Here is a 20,963-nt window from a genome sequence, read left to right as displayed (position 1 = left end):
AAGCTGCTGTGAATATAGTTGAGCAATTGTCCTTGTTATATGGTAGAGCATCTTTCAGATATATGGTCAGGAGTGGGCATATGCCCACCCATAGGTCTTAAGGTAGTATTCTATGTCAAATTTTCTGAGAAAGCACCGGATTGATTTTCGAAGTGATTCTGCAAGTTTTCACTCCCACCAGCATTGGAGGAGTGTTCCCCTTTCTCCACATCCTCTCCAGCCAATGCTGTCACTTGTGTTTGTGATCTTAGTCATTCTGATGGGTATAAGATGGAATCTCAGTGTCATTTTGGTTTGCATTTCCCTAATGAGAGGTTTTGTTGTTGTTGTTGTTGTTTTGATTTTTTGTTTGTTTGGTTGTTAGTTTGCTTTGGTTTTTGTTTGGTGTTTTTGGTTTATTTATTTGTTTTGTTTTTTGTTTTTATTTTTGTTTTTGCTTGCTTATTTGTTTGAGTATTTGTATGTTTGAGACAAGGCTTCTCTGTGCAGCCTTAGCTGTTTAGCTTTCCTGGTCTCACTTTCTAGATTAGGCTGGCTTCAAACTCACAGACAACCACATGTCTTTGTCTCCTAAGTACCAGGATTACAGGTATGCACCACTAGCCCTGCTCGATGAGCATTTTCATTAAGTGCTCTCTTTAGCTCTGTGCCCCATTTTTAAATTGGATTATTTGGTTTCTTGCTGTTTAATTTCTTGAGTTCTTTATATACTTTGGATTTTAGCCCTTTGTCAGATGTAGTGTTGGTGAACACTTTTTCCCAATGTGTAAACTGTTGTTTTGTTCTGTTGACAGTATCCTTTGACTTACAGAAACTTCACTTTCATGAGATCCCATTTATTATTTGTTGATCTTAGTACCTGAACTGTTGGTGTTCTGTTCAGGAAGTTTTCTTCTGTGTCAATGAATTCAAGGCTGATTCCTACTTATGCTTCTAATAGATTTAGTATTTTTCATTTTACATTGAGGTACTTAATCCACTTATACTTAAGTTTTATACAGAGCAATAAATATGGATCTGTTTGCATTTTTCTACACAGACACCAATAAGACCTGCACATTTGTTGAAAGAGCTGTCTTTTTTCTATTTTATGGTTTTGGCTTCTTTGTCAAAAATAGTGTACATGGGTTTGTGTGTTTATTTATGGGCATTTTATTCAATTCCGTTGATCAAACAGTCTCTTTCTATGCCAATACCACGCATTTTTTATGACTATCACTCTGTAGTACATCTTGAAGTCAGGGATGGAGATACCTACAGATGTCATTTTATTGTACAGAATTATTTTAGATAATCTGTTTTTTTCCATGTGATATTGAGAGTTGTTCTTTCAAGGTCTCTGAAGAATTGTGTTGATATTTTGATTGGAATTGCATTGAATCTGTAGATTGCTTTTGGTTAGACAGTCCTATTTACTATGTTAATTCTACTGATTCATGAGCATGGAAGATCTGTCCATCTTCTGGTATCTTCTCTGATTTCTTTTTTCAGAGACTTGAAGTTCTTGGCAAACAGGTCTTTGACGTTTTTGGTTAGAGTTACACTAAGATAGCATAATATTTATTTCCCTAATTTGTTTCTTAGCACATTCATCTTTTGTACAAACGAGGGCTACTGATTTTTAAAATTTATTTTTTTAACCAACTACTTTACTGAAAGTATTTATCAGCTATAGGAGCTCTCTGGTAGAATTTTGGGCGTCACTTATGTAAACCATCATATCATCTGTGAGTAGAGATACTTTGGCTTCTTCCTTTCCAATTTGTATCCCATTTGTCCCCTTTAATTGTTTTATTGGTCTAGATAGAAACTCTAGTATTATATTGAAGAGATTTGGAGAGAATATGCAGCCTTGTCTTGTGCTTGATTTTAGTGGAATTGTTTTTGGTTTTTTTGTTTTGTTTTGTTTTGTTTTGGTTTGGTTTGGTTTGGTTTTTGGTTTTTCGATAGCCTTGGCTGTCCTGGACTCACTTTGTAGACCAGGCTGGCCTCGAACTCACAGCGATCCACCTGCCTCTGCCTCCCAAGTGCTGGGATTAAAGGCGTGTGCAACCACGCCCAGCTCGGAATTGTTTTTAGTTTCCATTTAATTTGATGTTGCCTCTTGGCTTGCCGTATATTGCCTTTATCATTTTTAAGTATGGACTTTATATCCCTAATCTCTCAGAGATTTTTTTATCATGAAGGGGTATTGTATGGTGTTAAGGCATTTTCTGCATCTAATTAGATGATCATGTGAGTTATTTTTCTTTCAGTTTGTATATATGGTGGATTACATTGATGGAGTTTCCTATTTTGAACCATCCCTGCATCCCTGGGATGAAGACTACTTGATCAAGGTGGATGATATATCTGATGCATTTTAGATTTGGTTTGAGAATGATTTATTGAGTATTTTTGCATCAATATTCATGAGGGAAATTGTGAAAATTTCTTTCTTTGTTGAATCTTTGTGTGGTTTAGGGATCAGGGTGATTGTAGCTTCCTAGAATGAGTTTAAATGTTCCTTCTAGTTCTATTTTGTGAAATTATTTGAGAGGTGTTGTTATTATCTCATCTTTGAAAGTTTGGAAGAGTTCTCCACTAAAACCATCTTTCCTTGGGCTTTTTAAAATTAACTTATTCTTTTTACATCTCAAAGGTTATCCCATCCCTTGTATCCTCCCATTCTTCCCTCCCTCCCATTTTCCCCTTATTCCCCTCCCCTATGACTGTTCCTGAGTGGGATTACCTCCCCCTGTATATGCTCACTTTTTTTTTTAATTCAGAAAGACTTTTTGTGACTGCTTTTAAGATGCCTTAGGGGGTAGAGGACTGTTTAAACTGTTCACCTGATTTTGGTTTAACTTTGGTAGAGTGAAATCTATCAAAAAAAGTCATCCATGTCATTTAGATTTTCCAGTTTTGTGGGATACAGGCTTTTAAAGAAAGAACTAATGATTCTTTGTATTTCTGTAATGTCATTTGTTATGTCCTCCCCATTTCTGTTTTTCTTTTTTTAATTGGATAGTGTATCTTTGCCTTTTACTTATTTTGGCTAAAGTTTGTCTATCTTGTTGATTTTTCTCAAAGAACCAGATATTGGATATATTTATTCTTTGTATTGTTCTCATTGTTTCTAGTTATTGATTTCAGCCCTTAGGTTGATTATTTCCTGCCATCTACACAGCTTGGGTGATCCCTTGGGAGGAAGCTGGGTATTCCTGCTACAGTCCTTCTTGGGATTGTAGGTATGGTTGTGGGCAGGCTTATGGATATTAGGGAATAGCTTCCAGTTCTCCACAGATGGCTAGGTCTCAATTAGACTCACAGACAGGGGACTAGAGCAAGTTTGCCTAACATGTATGATCCTGAGGACCAGCAGTATTCCTCAGGAACCCAGGAGCCCTGCTTTCACAGGGAGAACTCTCAGAGTCAGCAGCCCTGACATCATCACAGTTGTTCTTTCTGTGTTCTCTAAACTCAAGCTCCCTACACACATGTGCACTAGACACTGCCATCTTGAAGCAGGACCATGTAAGTTCCTAAGGTCTGGCCTATCTTGTTAGGGGAGGTGGGTAAAGCCAAGGACCTGAGGCTAGAACCGTTTCCCTGGATCCTAGGAATCAGGTGGTAGGAGGCTACAACTGTGAAACCCTGAAACCCAGGAGCTTCCCCTGGGATTGTGGGAATAGCTCTGTGGCCATAGCCTGGAAATATTCTTTCCCAGCCCCTGTGGGCTCTCCTCTCACCTTGAAAACACAGACACCGACATTTTGGAGCCCTTAGCAAGACGTCTCGCTCTGTAGTCAATGTAATCCTGCTACCCAGAAACTGTGCTCTGAATACCACCATCTTGGATCTCTCCAACATACATATTCTTAATGTCTGTCATACCGATGAGAAAGGAGGACTCTCAATACATGTTAAAGTTGCATTGCTCTGATAGTGATAAGGCACTTACACTTGCTGTTTCGTTCATTCCATGGCTGAAGACATGCTGAATTACGTCTTGGTAGGCTTATGTCATCTCACTTTGATTACTCATATTTTACCAGTGGTGATCATGCTTGTAAAAGTTAATTTCCTCTAACGAAGACAATGAAGCATTCTTTCTTATATTAAAAATTTTAAATGTTAATATTATTTGATGTGTGAGTGTGTGTCTGAGATGTGTCTATGTGAGTGCAAACATCCATGACGTGAGAACTCTCAGCTCCTCCTGAAGCTCCCCATCATTGGTTCTGGAATCTAACTCACATCCTCTGCAAGAGCAGTACATGATCTTAACTTCGGAATCTTCTCTGCAGCCCTTTATTTCATTTTAATTGCCACATTATATGAATATATTAATGGAGCAAAATGTGACATTTCAATACATTTTTTTTAAATCAAGTTAAAATCTTTAATACTGCTGTTTTCTTATGACCCTCCATGTATAGTGTGAGAGCTTTACCGTATGGAGCATAAAGAAACATATTCTTTCTGTAGTCAGAGAGCCACCAGGTAGAAATAAAAAATGAGTAGCTGATTGTCATATCTAAAGGAACAGTTCAGTAAGAAGGTCTGATTTCTGAAATAGTGTTAAAAATAACTCCAGGAAAAAGAGGAGGGGAAAAGGAGGTAGGCGACTTGGTGTACATAGGGAGAGAAACTCATTAGTAAACTCACATAATACTAGGATATTTGCTGCTGTATGGGCATGACAAGCTCTGTGGGATGGGAAAGGCATCTTTAAAGAAGAGTCATCCTGTGTTGTGTGTAATGGACAATGGGTTATTTAAGCATGTGGGCTATGATTCCACAGGTCTGCATCTGTAACAAACTAACTTGCATATTGTGTTTTGAGTGGCAAGGTATTAGAGAGAAAATATTGCTGTTGATTCAGGGAGAATGACCTATCCTCTATAAGCCATGAAATAACAAAAGCATTAATTAGGCTTTGTAATCAGTCCACGAGAAGAGAGAATACCAGATAATAAAGTTGAAAAAAAAAACTTAAATAGATTTTCAACATTTCTTTTTGAAAAAAGAGGGGTTTTCAAATGTTTATGATCCAAGCTTGGCAGTGCAGGCTTGTTGATGGGAGACTCTGAGGAGGTTATATTCAAGAATAAGTCTAGTTAATCAGAGAGTGAAAGACAAGAAGCTACTGTGAGGTAACTGCCACCTTCTTGTTTGAGAAAATTGCCAGGATAGAATCAGTGTTGGAGGCAGAAAAGGACAGAATTGGCTCCTAATTCCAAGTCAAAATCACAAAAATAATAACTATTGGACCAGAAAAAAACCCACAGGTAATATTAAGGGATAAGTGAGACAAGATGGGTGTTTTGTGTTGTTTTGCTGCTAATATAGTCCTGGGTAGACAAAAAAGGCACAAGAAAGGTGAGTGATACTGCAAAAGTAAGAACTATAGGTTGTGTGAAAGAACATGGGCTATGAGAAATGTAAGACTTTCCAGTTAGTGTGTTGCTTAGATGAAGAAACACAAGCTACATCCTAGAAGGCTCTTTGGTGACAGAAGGCAGGAGATTAAACTATGAATCTTAATTTCTTCATCATATATAAAATGAAGTTAAGCTATCTATTATTTATATTATGCACAACATATATATTATGTATTTTAGCTTTATTCAAAATTAAATGATTATGAGAAAACAATATACATAATAATACACTTGAAGAAAAACACACAATGAATACACTTAAATGTAACTATCATCTTTCCTTCATTCTTCCTAATTGTTACACAAAGTGATACAGTTCCTTTTGGCATTTTCCTCTCTCTCCCTCCCTCCTTCCCTCCTTCTCTCTCTCTCTCTCTCTCTCTCTCTCTCTCTCTCTCTCTCTCTCTCTCTCTCTCTCCCTCCCTCCCTCCCTCTTTGTATAACAACTTGGCTGTTCTGGAACTCAATTTGTAGACCAGGCTGGCCTCAAACTTACAGAGATCCACCTGCCTGTTCCTCTCAAGTGCTCCATTAAAGGTGGCACCGCCACAGCACTGCTCTTCTGGCTTTTCATCCATTGGTTTTTGCTTTTTACCAATTATCCTGCCTTCTGCTCTCTCCTACCAGCAGGCTCCCCTATACATACACACACTTGCACCCTTCTTCTCCTACAGTCCCTTTCATTTAGTGCCACAGGTGTTCCGTGACCCTAATCCTTTCCTCCTTCCCCCTCCCATGGTCTTTCTAGTTGCCTGACAGATTCCTACCATTACACCCGTCTATGTCTTTCTATTATAAGGCCACTTGAGATGTTAGCAGCAAGTTTTGCTAATACAATGTACAAATATTAGTCATAAAGTACAGCACAACCATGCTGCAAACTACAGACCCAAAGAATCTAAGTAGCAAGGAAGGCCCAAGGGAGAACAGCTGAATCTCACTGAGAATGGGAAAAAGATTAGATATCAGGTATCGATGGAGGTAAGGACTGGGTCAGCACAGAGTGGGAATAGGAATGGGAGGGAAAAGGTTGGGGGAAAACAGTGGAAGAGAATAATGGAAGAGACAGATGGATTGGGTGGGAGCATCTCTGGGATGAGCTAGAAACCTGGTACAATGGAAACTCCCAAGAATCTCTGAGGGTGACCCTAGCTAAGATTCTAAGCCATGAGGATTTGGAGCCTGAGCCAGCCATCTCGTGTTACCAGGCAAGACTTCCAATGGAAGGATTGGGATACCAACCCAGCAACAAACCCATAGTCCCACAATTTGTCTTGGCTACCAGATGTGAAGGGGTAAAAGATGGAGTTGAATTTGAGGGAAAGGCCTACTAATGGCCGACTGCACTTGAGACCCACGCTGTTAGAGGTTTCCCACCCTGGCACTATTAATGATATTCTGGAATACTGGCAGACAGGAGCCTAACGTAACTGTCATCTGAGAGGCTTCACACAGCGTCTGATCGAAATTGCTAGAGAGACCTAGCCAAACATTAAGTGGAGTCTGGGGAATCTTGTGGAAAAGGAGGGGGAGGAAGGATTGCAGGAGCATGAGCAGTTGAGGACACAAAAAGAAAACTTTAAGAGTCAATAAACCGGGGCCCATAGTGGCTCATAGAGACTGAACTACCAACCAGAGAACATGCTTGGCAAAGATCTATGCACATGTGTCATAGTCCTGCACCTAGGTCTTCACGTGGGTCTCTTAAAGCTGGATCAAAGGTTCTCTCTCTCTCTCCCTCTCTCTCCCCCTCTCCCCCTCCCTCCTTCGCCCTCCTTCCCCTCCCTCTCTCTCTCTCTCTCTCTCTCTGTTGTCTGCCTTTGGTCCACTTCCCCCCACTGAGCTGCATTGTCTACCATCAATAGAAGAACATGCACCTAATCCTACAGCAACTAATATACCAAGGCTGGTTGATATCCATAGGAGGCCTCCCCTTTTCTGAGAAGGGGAGGAGATGGGTGGGAGGACTAGAAAAGAAGAAAAAGAGAGAGGGCCTGGGAGGGGAGGAAGGAAGGGAAAGGAAGTTGAAATTAGGATGTAAAGTATATAAATAACAAATTTAAAAGTAACTTTGGAATCGTAGAGGAAGGTGTGTGTGTGTCTGTGTGTGTGTGTGTGTGTGTGTGTGTGTGTGTGTGTGTGTGAACCTGGATAAAGTAAGCCCCCCATATCTATTATTTTAACTGCACCATAAAGCAAATTTTAGATGAAGTAATACTTCCTGATGGTGGTTAATCGTCTGTATAGATGAATCTGAATCTTTGGTTTTGAAGCCATTTATACTTTTCTGTAGATGTTGACAAACTGATTAGCAAATCTAACACAGACACACACACACACACACACACACACACACACACACACACACACAGACACACACACACATCTTCCTCTAAGATACCCAGGATACTTTTAAAAAATTGAGTAAGATATGTATTTACTCTCTATCCTGATCACAGCTTCCTCTCCCTCCTCTCCTACCTTCTGAGATGAAGCTGATGACCACTCACAATCATAAAACCATTGATTCTGCCAGGCAGTGTGCCAATATTCAAATCTCTGTTGTCCCATCACAAAGAAAAGTATCATCCATGTGCTTCTTAGCTCTTATGATCAGAAGATAAATCATACCAGCTCCTAGGAAAGAATGAGAGAGTAAAATTCTTTTAACATTTTTCTAAACTGTTCTTGAATTTAAGGATTGGAAGAATTTCTTAAATATGTTTCTTATAAAATATGGGGTTTTTTGTAACCCACAGAGTTACAAAATGAGTACTTTTATATGTGTGCTTTTGAAAAATTTCAAATATATTCCGGTTCTTGAGCAAAGATAATTCTGTGGGAAAGGATTAGGAAATTAATTTTAATTCAAGCATTTCCTCCCACGGTTTACATCCTTATGAATTACAGAAAGCTAAATTAAAACCATCAAATCATTCCAATTAGTCTTAGTTTTTAAAAATAACTCTTTTTACCAGAGTCAAGAAACACCCTTCGATCCCGTTATGTGAGGGAATCCCTCTGTTCAGCTAGGAGCAATTGGAGAAGCCGGTGAGAACAGACCCAGCTCCCAGAAGCCTGGAGCCCAAAGACGCTCTACCTTGGCAGGCTGCCAGGTGACTGGCCCTCTTTCCAGGGGTGTTACCTCATTATTACTACCTGCTTGACATTTGTGCCTCGATACCAGAAGTGCTAACAGCTGTGGTGCCTGTGCTGGGCAGGCAGAGAAACAACTTTTCCAGCCCTGGTGCCTCTAGTGGACTCTATCCCTCTGCAGAGAACAAAGTCGTCTAAGCCTCTTGCTTACAGCTCTTTCCCTTATGAAGAGATTTGCTGGACATGTCTGAAAAGCAGTTTTGCTCCATGACATTAGATTTCTGGAGATAAAAGATACATTTTTAGGTATTAAGTGCATGTGGTAAAAGGGTGACACATGGCAGTAACAAGGATGGCCTGGGAGTTTGTGGTATTGTGAAATATCTTTCCACAATCAGTTCATGACTGGCTTGGGTGTCTGCTGCAGAAAGCCTTATGACTCCCACCACTGAGGATGCCATGGATTATAGGAAAAATAGTCTACTTATCTTGAAGTTGAATAGAACTCTTAACTAATAGGGACAGACCTACCAGTGTGACTTAGAATGGCTGTCACTAATGGCAGAGCCCTGGGCTACCAGTTAATGAAAGGGTTAGAAGGAAGTGCACATCTGCAAGAAAGGAGTCCAGATAACAAAGGACCAGAGAGACTTTAGAAAAGTTTATTTTTAGAACTTTGTTGGTCTGGTTCAAGGTTATTCTTATATAGTGTGTTTCTAACATAAGAACTCACCCTGAAAGCTGGGCCTGGAAAAGAGACTGCTTCTATAGCTGAGGCACTGTGCACTGTTATCCTGCAGGGATGAAGCTTCTCTCACTATGCTTAGCATTGTTATGATTTGTATCTTAGAAAGAGATTTGCTATTGCTCATCTCGTCTTTGAATCAGCCTCTCCCTAAATGGCTCTTTCTGGCATTGAATCACTCTGTAGAGGCATGTTGAGTGGTCCTCCTGTGCCTGCCTCCAGAGTGCGGGGATTTCAGATGTACACCACCACACCAGCCTGTCAATAACAGTCATCAGTTATGTATTACTTGTCACTTGTAATTAAAGTATATGTAGGAAGTATTCTGTGACAATCACCTTACTATAAGGAATGGTGTGTGTGAATGATTCAAGCACTACTATGCTGTGAGAGGTGTCAAGAGTCCTTGCAAAAATGCCAAGTCTTACTTTCATGACACTTCGTCTCTATGTTTCATTTATAAAATGCTTTGTATTTTTATTTCAAGAGCTGTTAAGACAATGAACGGGTACAAGTATAAGCCACCAAGAGTGACAACCAGACTCTGCTCCCCTGAACTCACTGAGGCAAAGATTTACTGACTACTGTCAGCTGTCCTCTGGCTTCAGGCACATACCTTGGCATGTGTGTTCCCTCATTAAAATAATAATAATAATAATAATAATAATAATAATAATAATAATAATAATAATAAATAATGACCAAGTATAAATATTTGTTTATATTGATAGCAAGCATTATAAAACAAAACAAAAACAGTCCTTAACATTTTAAACACCCACAGCTGACAGATATTTCAGATAAGTGGCTTGTTAGTAACTCTGAGTAAATAAGTAGAAGAAAAAGCGACATATAGAGAAGTCTACAAGCATTATCAATTGTCATCAGCTTTCGCTTCTGCTCTCTTGATGTGTTGTTGAAGTCTAAAGTTGGAGGAACTATGGGACTTCATACAGTCTGAGAGTGTCTGAAGTCTTAAAGCCTCCTAACTCTCCAGCTTGGGTTACTTCCTCTTGAGCCATACTCTGAAAGCCAAGCTGTCAGAGAATTTATCTGTAGCCTTTATGTTATAATTCATATCAAAATGGAAATATCAGCTGAAAAAACATAAATCAGTGTATTAAGTAGGATGGTATCATATTGTAGGAACCTCTAGAACTATTGAAAATGGCTATTTTATTTTTATAATTAACTCTCCATCCAGTAATTTAGGAGACAGACACATCACCTAGGATGTCCTCAGGGAAGCCTGCAGATTTTTCCATTTCATTGCTAATGAGCCATTTTCACCTGACTTCTGCTCCCATCACTCCCCACTGAAGAACCAGCTGTCAATTTCCACAGCTGAGCAGGTTTGGTACCAGACAGGTGGCAACAGGACGGGGAAGAAATCATGTGAGTGGAATGTAGTTAATCTGGAATCAGGATGGCCCACCTGGTGTCATTAAAAACTGAGTGCACATAATAAATGGTTAACAATGGATAGTCAATGCTTACAGTTTTGAATGTCCTTGCAAAGATAGATGAGAGCATTTGACATCAGTTGTCTATCACAACAGTCCTATGCTCAGTGCAAGATCAATGGTGGCCATTCATAAATGGTGGATTAATTGCCCTGCTCCTGTAGAGTATGGAAATGGAATGAGATATTCCAGACTCTAACACTAAGCCGTTCTGCAACCCTCTAGGTGTGGTTGTCTCTCTGAAAATAAATAACTCCCTATCTACTGAGTCATAATGAGTTTCTGCTTACCTGCCCTAATACAGCTGGATGTGCTTTATAAGCTGTGATAATAACAGAAATCTGCAAACTATTGCATTCACTAGCATCAGCTTCTAGGATTATTTTTAAATTTTATTAATGCAGCAGACAATATTTATAACCACATGACTCAGTTCATCTCTCCCTATACAACTATAACTGTACATAACTTGGATTCTTTCTTTTATGTTTAGAACTTTCTTTTGTAGATTGTCTTCTTTGGTGACTCAGGAGTTACTTAGAAGGTGTCCTTTGCTGTTGTAACAGGACCTACCAAGACCTACTAGGACCTACCAGGACTGGTGTCATAGAACTCGTCACATGGTGTTACAACTGGCTGGGTACTGGTCCTACTTTCTCACTGAGTCATAAAGCCATTGCATTCAGCATCCTTCTTGCCTTCATTAGTCTTAACATTTCAATAGATAGCATATGACATAAGTCATAATGAAGAATCAAGAAAGGATATATAAAAATAAACTTGATTCATGAGGACATATAAATACAAATTAACACTAATAGTTTTCAGTATTCATCCTCCTCTTCTCTGACCTGTAATCTGCACTGTCACAGTGGAATCCGTGGGACTGATTCAGTGGTCATGTAATGCCCACTTAAACCTCAGCAGTGATGGGGATGGAGAAAAAATAGATCAGAGACTTACAGAGGTTCAGTCAATATGATTTGGAAATTAATTCAATAGAGAGGAAGAATGAGAAGTCTGTAAGGACTGTACAGTCTGAGGCTTAGACATCTGGGGAAATGACCACTCTTGTGTGCAAGGAGGAAATTAGACAGGAAGAGAAGCTCATGGCTGTGATAATTGTTTTGCAGAAGGGCCAGAAATAGTAAGTTAACTATGTGCACAAGGAGAAATGACTAACTTCCAGGTGTGAAAATGAAAACAGTCATGGAAACTGTCTTTTGAAGAACATAGCTATGCTTTATGTAGATGAGTTTGTAGACTGTTGAAGGAGAGTAAAATAATAAGAGTATATGGTGGTTAACTCTGTGTCAATTTGACTGGTTCTCAGATCTTTCATTGATCACGCTAAGTGTGACAATAAAAGTGTTTCTGGATGAGTTTTGCTGATTAGTGAACGAATCAAACCTCTGTAACATAGTGAGTCATTTTAAGATCAGCTGGCAGCACTGGAGCACCAGGCTGGCCCTCCTCTGCGTGAGGGGTATGCACTGCTGCTGGATGGCAGCCTTCAGACCAGAACACTGCTGTCCCATGACTTAAGTCATAACTGGACCATAAGCCTGATGGTCTCTGTGCTGCTGACATTCGGGCTCAAGCCAACACCTCAGTGCCCTATAGCTGCTGATTACATTAGTAAGTCAATCAAAAGCATATTATATAAAAAAATAATTTCATTAGCTGAACAATTTCACTAAACAGTGAACTTCCTGTAAATTATACAAAATAGAGACAGCCTCTCACATATGAATTCCTCACGGGTCACCAAGGAACCAACGACTTAATGCTTCAAAGGCTTTAAAAGGACAACTACCTCTTAGGTCTTAAATCCCTGAAATAACATGTAAAATAAAATTTTTACAAACACTTAGGGTAACATAAAATATATTGCCTTTCTTAAAAACTGAGATATTGTGAAAATGTGAACATAAAGTGATGTGTTAAATATTCTCTTAACTATTGTAATCCTGTAAGAAAATTCATCTAGATAAATATATCAAACTGAAAGCAGTACCATCATTTGTGTATATGAGTAAATATTTTGATTTCAAGTATCATTAAATAGAGCCATGGCATAGTATATCTAATAAAATTAATGGGCTTAGGTTAAATGAAAACATTTCATGGGATTATTTTTCATTCACATTCATAACACTTTTTTTCCACAGGTACTATCAGAAGATCGCTATTTAATGCTATCCAAGTCCTGCCAAGCATCATTTCTGTATGACTACCACAAAAGGATTACTTTACAGAAACTGCTGCCATTTTGAAAAGTGTGATTTGGACTCAGATTCAGAAAACAGGTACAGCCATTATTTTCTCTTTAATAAATTTCATTGTACCACACGCATGAACACACACACACACACACACACACACACACACACACACACACACACACATTGACTGAAACTCAGATCAAGAAAGCTGTGTGTTTTGTTTCTTCAACTTCTCTGTTCAAGTGGGCATTTTGTGTTTGAACTAAAAGCATGTCTTTCATGTGGGTAAAAGTAAGCATTAGGATATAGCAGAAACTTTGTTATTAAGAAAGTCACACAATTATTTTATTTTGGTTTTTGGTTTGAAATGCCCTAAAACCATATCCTTGAGCCATGCTATCTTCCTAACTAGTGTCTCACTTGGTGGCAAGTGGATTTGTGCTTGTTGGTTTCTTTTTCAGCTTGAAGATAGAAATTAAGCTAAGAGAGCAGGAGGTCATAGGTATGGGGAGGCATCCTCACGCACCATGGCCAGTCAGGCAACTTTTGCACAAAGATGATGCATGCTGTTGTTCAAGAGTATTGAGGGGCTGGAGAGATGGTTCAGAGGTTAAGGGCACTGACTGCTTTTCCAGAGGTCCTGAGGTCAATTTCCAGCAACCACATGGTGGCTCATAACCATCTATCATGTAATATGATGCCCTCTTCTGCAGACAAGGCACTTATATACAACAAATAAATAAATAAATAAATCTTTTTTAAAAAGAGTATTGCATTATTTGCCTGCTGCTTGTCAACATGTCACTAAATATTAATTATACTTCTTCATTATGAAATTATTTATTGTAAGACTTAGTAATGATCCTGAAAGTGGGAATCCTACTCTATTTAAAATACTTGACTAAACACATGTCTCAAAACTAAATAGGTACCAATAGACTATCAAAACAAAGATACTGGGTGTGCTAGGGCAATGATATATATTTTTAAATAATCAGTATAAAAGTCTTAAAAGTATATGGAGAATTAATTATTCTTTTTGTCTTATTGTTTATATAATAGGTATCATAGCAACCTAATTTAAAGTTTTCCTTTCTCTAATTATTAAATTGATTCAAAATATTACAGATTTTCCCCCAATTTCTTTGGTAGGTTCAGAATTTTCAAAAGTAGGATAGAAGTGAGATGAGAAAGCTTGAGATTAGTTCTATAGGAGAGTGTACAGTGACATGTGATCCAGGCACTTGACTTTAGCTTTGTAGTCATATGGAAATTTTGGGGAGTTGTTCTAGAAAAGGTTATATTTCTCAAAATGTTTATACATTTTGCTACATTATAACAATTAATCTGTTGATTAAAGACTCTAACTAGACCAAGTATCTATCAATTAAATCTGTCAAAGTAAAGCAACCAAGACTTTTCTTCTTAAAATAATAGGTTAGTAAATAGGAAACCCAGAGGAGAAAAGACAGGGAAGGTGACAGAATGTCCTTGACAAGAGTCTACAAATCATGGGCAAGGGGCACAGCTTTCTCATAGTAAGCACATCATTTTGTGTAATACTGGAAAGACTTTAGCACAAATTTAGTCATAATTTTGCCTGTAGAAAGAATAATCTCAGACTATGTTACAGATGTAAGTTCAAAAATCCATCTTTTACGTACAAATATAAACCTATAGGAAGGTGTTATTTTCTGTGTACCATTTTATTTTACTTAAGCATAGGAGTAAATCAAATCCTATATTAAGTTTCTTCTAAGATATCTATGAATATTATATTGTATCAGGAGTCCTTAGATCAACATAGCAAGGGAAGAAATAAATGATTTATGGTCTTTGTGAAGTTCAGAAAAAAAAAACACAAGAGAACTCAGCATAGCTGCTATAGGGTGAGAGAGAATTCCATGTGTGAAGATGGAATCTAAGTTTATGTTATATATATTAACAATGGAAATAAGATGTTGTCTTGACCAACTGTAATCTAGTACATTACCTTAAATGCCAACTGAAATATATTCTATTTGTGGAGCTCAAGAAAAGTTGAATCACAATTTGAGAAGAGGCTTTTGTCCACCTATTATTAAATTGAGGTGTGAGAAACAGGATGAGGAGGCCAGACACTGACCAGGGAAACTGTGGTCCTAGCTTGGCAGAGCATACTTCACTCTTGTCATGTCACTCTTGTTACTGTTCAAAGCAACTAATTGAAAAGCACATCAGTAGAATTGAAACAATTGAAACAGATGAGTGGGGCTGAACAATCCAAAGAGGCATAAGTGAATTAGAATTGATGAGTGTGATGAGATTCGGTGACAGTGTCACATTAAATAAAGTCCTCTTCATTCATAGGCTTGCATGACATCTGTCTCTGCAACCACTAAAAACATTCAGGGGACTCATTGATAGTTCATCTTGACATGACCATTATAGAAGGCAACTCATATTAAAAGGGGTCCTGAGTTCAGCTGCTGAGGATAAAACACTTCCCTGGGTGGCTTACACAAGTATTTTCAGCAGTCGTTGGCCCAGGCTCAAGAGGGGAAGTCCCTTCCATTAGCGAGGGCCCTGGGGCTCTGGGGTTATAGATTTTCAGAACTGGCATGAATGTTCATTACCTGGTGAATGTAAACTGGATGCTACCATATACAGCTGGAGGTACAGTGGCCAAGAATTAGAGAGCACAGTATGCTCTGAGTTTCAAAACTAAAGCATTTACATTTCATTAGTAATGCCTTTGAGAATTCTTGGTAGAAGCCATGCATAGGCATTTGTTAGTTGTATGTACATTTATGTATATGTGAACACCATTGTTACTTGTGAACATGTTCGCACTGTATAACTTATTCTGATATACTAAATTAGAAGGAAAATTCATGGAAATAGTGAATATCAGGATGTATGAGTAGTTTGGGGTACGACAATATTCTCCTAGAGATGTACATCAAGAGCTGCTGGGAACTGGAACTCCTGATTTTCAAGGACTGAGAGGGGTCGTCCCATACACAAAAGTTATGTAACACTAAAATCACAATTCATTTGGAGGGAATGCTATATGGACCCATATTTTGGACTTTACATAATTGAAATAGTGTAAATCAGTTTTCTATTAATAAAACTCTATCATTAAAAACAAACAACTGTGTTTCACAATTTCACTAGAATTGTATTACCTGAAGTATGTGAAGTTGTCTATCAAGATCAACACAAAGAGAATACTTACCTGATATGTAATGGCTTTCTTTCTTTCTTTCTTTCTTTCTTTCTTTCTTTCTTTCTCTCTTACGTTCTTTACTCCCTCCCACCCCTCCTCTGAGACAGAGTTTCTTTGTGTAGCCCTGGCCTCCTGGCTGTCCTAGACGCACATTGTACATCAGGCTGGGCTAGAACTCACAGAAATTTGCCTGTCTCTTCCTCCCTGAATGCTGGGATTAAATGCATGCACCACCTCCTGACTGATAAAAAAAGTTTGTGTTTTGTTTTGTTCTCTTTTATTTTTTGTTTTTCGAGACAGGATTTCTCTGTTTAGCTTTGACTTTCCTGGACTTGCTTTGCAGACCAAGCTGGCCTTGAACTCAAAACATGCACCTGCCTCTGCCTCCCAAGTGCTGGGATTAAAGGTGTGCACCACCACTGCTGGCTTTAAAATGTTTTATATCATGAAGGTGTTCATTTTTCTTAGTCTGTATGTATTCTCTTTACTTGTGGAGGTAGGAGGGTGTATTCAGTGAAGTCCATCTTAGTTTGACCATCAACCTATTCACAGAATCTATCTTCGGGAATAAAGGATGAGAAAGAATGTGAGGTTCGCCTATAGAAGGGATGAGAGAGAAGGAAATTCAGGGCCATGAAGTGACAGAGTACCTACGCTTTATGGAACAAAATATTTTGGAACAGGGTAAAACAGTCATAGTTATCTACACATAATCACTGCAGTTACTATAAAGCTATGCCATTGTGTCATGCAAGATATGACATATACTCAAAATGCAAGCTCTAGTTAAATATTATGAAAGTAATGTGCAAAGAACCATTAAAACAGGAGAATATTGACAAAGGCAAGCAAGATGGCTGTGGGTGTTAAGGTGCTTACAGCCATGTAATAGTGAACTGTGTTAAGTCTGGAAACCACATGGTTGAAAGAAGACAACTAACCCCATAAATTGTCTTCTGGCCATGTGAGCATACAGGCATGTGTGCGCACACGCACACGGGCGCATACACACACACACACACACACACACACACACACACACACAAATACACACACACACACACATACACACACACACTTTTTGCCAGAAATATTTACATTTCAATTATTCAAGACCTTCCTATGCCTTGTAATAATCAGGAAGAATGTTTTTGAAGGGATAAATTCAAAATGAATGTTCTGGAAAAAATTTGTTTGCAGTGTTCATCCAATTCTATGTACATAAGAGCAATGGAGGAAGCCTGACTGGCCTGAGAAACTTCCAGGCCCTTTGCCAATACATATGGGGTTTTATTTCTGTCAGTCTACAATGGTGCTGATCACTCTATTTTAGTGATGAGGACAGATTCCAAATAGAGAAATGTTTAATAAGAGTAATCTCTTTCCTAAAACTATTCTATTTTCTCTCTTTTGAGGTATAAATGACAAATGAAAAGATTACAATTTAGGAATAAGAAATACCTTTGAGAGAGTATATTATTATAACTTGGCCATTTCAAAAAAAATAACTTGGCCATTTCTGGAAACTCCAGATATACATTAACTTTTATGAGCCTCGGCATTTCTTCACTTGTACAAGTGTATCATATCTTATTTTTAGAAAAGGTGTGAGGAGATGGATAGCTACATCTATGTATATACAGTGAGTGACATATACAGTGAGTGTATAGTATACATTGGGGGTTTGGTATGAGGAACTTGTTTAACAGATGGTCATGCTGTGATAAAGTAAGTACCACAATTTTAACTCACCAAGAAAAATAAAACTTTCTTGAAATTTTGATAAAATATTAAAGAAAGAAAGAAAAGAAAAAGGAGGGGAAGAGGAAGAGAAACATGTAAGGGAGACTAGGGGAAGGGGTCAGAAAACATGAAAGAGAAAAAGAATGGGAGGAAGGATGGGAAAGAAAAGAAACAGGGAAGAAGGAAGATGAGACGAAATAAATTGATGTGCCTCTGTTGGTGCCTATGTGTCCTGTGACAAGTACTGGGCGGAAGAAAAGTGTTAGAACCCATCCCTTTCTGTCACAGATGACTAGAAGGTGAAATTTCAAAGTTTTTCTCACTAATTGTTGAAACAACTGTAGAGTGGTGCTGTTCTTGTTGGGGGTCAGGATTTAGACAAGTGCCCCATTTCTGGATTCCCTGTGAAACCAGTAAGCCTAGGAGTGTAGCACCAATGCAAGTCCTTCAACACCTGCCCAGAGCACTGAGGAATAGATGACAACAAACAGGAGCCATGGTTGTGAGGAAAATGCAACTGAAGCCCTTCAGAAGGCCATGACCAGGGGATGTGGTCCCAGGTGCCACACCCGGTTCCATAAATTGTATGTGCTCTTTGCCAGGCATTACCTACAAATCTGGCACTCTTAGCTCTGACAGCAAACCTAATTGTGTTTCATCTTGATGTTTGTGCCTTCAGCAATTGTAGCACCTGTAAATCACCTCTGTCTAAATTTCTTTCTGCTCCAAATACCTAAACAAAGAAACAAAAATAAGCACCCCACCTCCCACATCACATATATGTAGAGTTCAACCAAATGTCTAAAAGCAGAGTGATGTCATTACACAAAAGAGGCATCTGTGTCCAGCACTTAACTTCCTTCATCTCATTTTGCTTTGCTGTCACTTTATAACGTTAACACAGCACTGTTCATTTAAATGTGTCAAGGGGCTAAAGTCAGGGTTCAGTGGGTGGAAGCATTTGCTGCTCTGGCAGAGGAAGCACATTTACTGCCTTTCACCCTCAACTGGCAGCTCACAACTGCCTGTGACTCCAGTTCCAAGGGAACTTCTGCCCTCTTCTGGCCCCTGTAGCACAATCTGAGTAGGTTATGGCCTATGGTACACATGCATACACTCAGGTACACAGACAGATACACATGGGCATAAAGTGTGTGTGTGTATATATATATATATATATATGTTAAGTGAACAGGGGCGACCCTAGCCGGGCCTTTGGAAGACAATGGGAACCTCTGAAAACATATCTGTCTCCTAAAACTTAATGTAAACAGAAAGACAGAGTACAGCAGATGAGTGAGCAAGAAGGTACTATCCCATAAATATATGAGTGAAATATTGAGCATAAAATTAAATTGTTTATTGTGCTGTTCAAACACTGAACAGCTTGATTTAGAACACTGGCTTGATTTAGAATTTGAAATCTTGATATAAAAAAGAGAATTTTAAATTTAAGGGCAGTATTTGTATCACCTCTACAGAGAGAAAGTTATTTTTAAGCAAGGCAAACATAGTCTGTAGTTGCCCAGGACAAAAAAATATTATTTAAAATGAGAAAAAAGACCATGTTTATGAACATCTTGCCATCTAAACTTTTAATATTCCCCTTTTGGTTGCAAAATAGAATTTAGACTTTAATGCTGGTGACATATATAATATTATATTCTATAACGTGTGTGTGTGTGTGTGTGTGTGTGTGTGTGTGTGTGTGTGTGTTATAGAACTTTCCTCCTGTGTATTTAATCAGTTTGTTAATCTTGTCTCTGATTCTTTCCACTCTCCTGGCTTTGTACATAGGATGTCTCAGTTCCTCTTGGTTAAGGACTAAAATGTGCTTTCTGCCATTTGGGCTTTGACATGTGTGGCATGTTTGATGGATAGAATAAAACAAATGTTGCAGTGTGACAGCCCAGATGTAGATGGTGGATATGCAAGACTCTGCTAGCCACGAAGCCCTTCTTAGAGTGATGCCTCTCTGCTGCGCAGGGAGAGGAAGACCAGTACAAACAGTGAGGATGTGAGGCGTCAACTGCTCTTTTCAGTCATCACATTGGAAGCTGAAGCACCAGGCAGCATGATCCAAATCTATTCCCTTATTCTAATCATCTCTCAGTATATACCTAGCCATCCTTCTGTAAATCTGTACCTCATGTTTCTGCTCTCTCTGACACTCTTTAGAATGAAAACTCGGTTTACTCTGATATTCTCCACCAACAGTCCTATTCCTTCATAGTTTGAATCACTATCAATTTCTCTCTTCTCCTGTACTTCTGTCCTATAAGAAAAGAAAAGCTAACGAGCGTACTAACTGATAGCAATGTTTGTTTTTGTGTTCTTTTTTCACATAGGGTATATTTTCAACCATGTGGCACCTCTTATATAAACCTGTGCATCCCATGAGCCCTTTCACCTAGTCTATTCTTGATACTTAGAGAAACGTATATTAATTCTTATTGATATGGCTATAATAATTGCTATAAATGCAGACACTTATTTTCATTTCATACAATAATAACTTTATCTAAAAATTATGTCTCCAGACTTATTTACTTTTTTACGTAAAAAAAAAATATTTACTGGCTTTGATTTCATGTATATGAGAACTTTGTCTACATATGTCTCTGAGTACCATGTGAGTGCAATGCACATAAAGACAGAAAAGGGTGTCAGATTACTTGGTACCAGAGTAACGTGGTTGTGAGCTGCTGTATGAGTGCTGGGAATCAGAGTCAGATCCTCTGAATGAAGAGGATTTGCTCTTAACCTCAGAGTCATCCTGACAAACTCTCTTTTTACCTTTTCATGAATGACAATGATTGGAGAACCCATGTTCTAATGCGAATAGCAAAATTAACTTATATCTCTAAAGAAACTGACAGTTATAGATCTGCAAGCTTCAGGTATCTGTTTAAATAATGGCTTATGGACTGTAGAAACAAAAAGCAGATAACCTTAAAACTAATTTATGTTTTGAGTCGTCAGTTAGACTGTTAATAGCTAACTATCGTAGATGAACTCTTATTGATAGTGTTCTGCCTCAGCACAGTGTAAGTG

At 38.5% G+C, this 20,963-nt stretch overlaps 1 protein-coding gene across 3 annotated transcripts in view; it reads left to right on the top strand.

Moving 5' to 3' along the window:
* CNTN5 (contactin 5) overlaps nt 1-20,963 on the top strand; it is a 1,112,028-nt gene that overhangs the window by 237,377 nt on the left and 853,688 nt on the right. For all 3 annotated transcript variants that reach the window (XM_084782482.1, XM_084782479.1, XM_084782481.1), the window contains exon 2: nt 12,902-13,039. The gene's annotated coding sequence lies outside the window, so the exon portion shown is untranslated. The remainder of the gene's footprint in view (nt 1-12,901; nt 13,040-20,963) is intronic.

This window comes from Acomys minous, assembly GCF_964271855.1.
Source record: "Acomys minous genome assembly, chromosome: 5".
NCBI lineage: Eukaryota > Metazoa > Chordata > Mammalia > Rodentia > Muridae > Acomys > Acomys minous.
The sequence above is the reverse complement of the archived record's forward strand: the minus strand, read 5'-3'. Positions and strand labels throughout refer to the sequence as shown.